This window comes from Babylonia areolata, chromosome 23, assembly GCF_041734735.1.
Source record: "Babylonia areolata isolate BAREFJ2019XMU chromosome 23, ASM4173473v1, whole genome shotgun sequence".
NCBI classification, from domain to species: domain Eukaryota; kingdom Metazoa; phylum Mollusca; class Gastropoda; order Neogastropoda; family Buccinidae; genus Babylonia; species Babylonia areolata.
Genome location: NC_134898.1, coordinates 37549613 through 37551131, shown reverse-complemented (window position 1 = coordinate 37551131; position 1519 = coordinate 37549613). Strand labels below are relative to the sequence as shown.

The following is a 1519-nucleotide window of genomic DNA, read 5'->3' as shown; positions in this document are numbered from 1 at the left end:
ACACACACCGAAAATCCCCACATCCACGCTACCACCACCCACAAATTTACACCTCAGTCCCACACACACACACTCCCTCATCTGCCGCATCAGCGCCAACCCACTCTGCACCCTCTCCCTATACATACTCATATACATACCATCCCTACCCCTCATCCACCCTCAGCCCCCCCCCACCGCTCAACCTCCTTCCACCAAAACACTCACAACCCCTACCCCACCCCAGCATACATAGACACACACAGCGAACAGCACACACAGCGAACAGAACACACACACACACACACACACACACACGTTCACGCACACACACACACACACACACACACGTTCACACACACACACACACACACACACGTTCACACACACACACACACACACACACACACGCACGCACGCACGCACGCACGCACGCACAAGCGGAAAAGTGATGTTTCCTGATTCACATTTACCGTTGCTGCTGTATTCTTTCTTCTCCAAACCGTTGGCTCGTGTGCACGTGCACAAAAGACGGGCGCTTTCCCTCGGTCGGAGTCAGCCGCCGCCGCCGACACCGCCGCCGCTGTCTCCTTGAATAAACTCTGCCTGCTGATGTGACGTCAAGAGTCGCATCGTGGCTGTGACGTAGGCACCGGGTGATGTCATCAGCGACTTCAGTTTTTGGCTGTGGCGAGGGTGGTGTCTAGCTGTGACGTCGTCGACGCGGCTGACCGCTTGTGACAGGAGTTGCCGGGAGAGGTAAGCGATTTATCTATTTATTTATTTCTTTATCTATTTATTTATTCATTTGTCATTCTGAACAACTTTTTTACCCTTGACTTGAAGTAGATGCTAACGTGGCGATAGCCTTGAGATGGCCTTAGTGGTCGGCGAGGCTCTAAGCATCATAATTTGATTCGATTTGATTCTAAACAACAACACAAGTACATACATATGCTCAAAAATATTCTTTGTCTCCGTCTGTCCTTAAGTATCTGTTGTTTTTTTCCCCTTCTTTCTGTTTGCTGGTATGGAAGAAACTTTGACGTTTGTTTGTACTTAACGTGTGTTTTTGTGTGTGTGTTTTACTGCTTGTCATCTGTCTTTGAGTGTGGTTCTGAAGATAAGATATACCCTACGAGTTTTCCTCTTAACTGTCAGTAGCAACAACAGAAATAAAAGTAATCATACAGTGGCATCAGTAGTAGTAGTAGTAGTAGTAGTAGTAGCAGCAGTAGGAGCAACAGCAGCAGCAGCAGCAGCAGCAGCAGGTGTTATAATATTCAGTGCTTCAGCCCACACAGCTGCATGGTACTAGTGCGAAGAGGAGTTTGTTGACCTTTTCACCACTCACACGGCAGAGCAGTGACGTGGTGATGGATGCAGCGAAGGCGGTGACAATGTATGTCATCGACAACGCTTCAAGGTCAAAGCGCTGAAAGACTGACCCAGAAGCCAACTTCAACAGCATACAGCAGTTTTGAAAACCACTGGTTTTGCCTAACCGGCTTGTGCTCGCTGTTTTGACTACTTAAACCAG

At 48.5% G+C, this 1519-nt stretch overlaps 1 protein-coding gene across 2 annotated transcripts in view; it reads left to right on the top strand.

Annotated features, from left to right (window-relative positions):
* The first annotated feature begins 414 nt into the window (after window positions 1-414).
* The window catches only part of LOC143298190 (con-Ins Im2-like), a 124198-nt gene continuing 123093 nt past the window's right edge, over window positions 415-1519 (top strand). For both annotated transcript variants that reach the window (XM_076610947.1, XM_076610951.1), the window contains exon 1: window positions 415-738. The gene's annotated coding sequence lies outside the window, so the exon portion shown is untranslated. The remainder of the gene's footprint in view (window positions 739-1519) is intronic.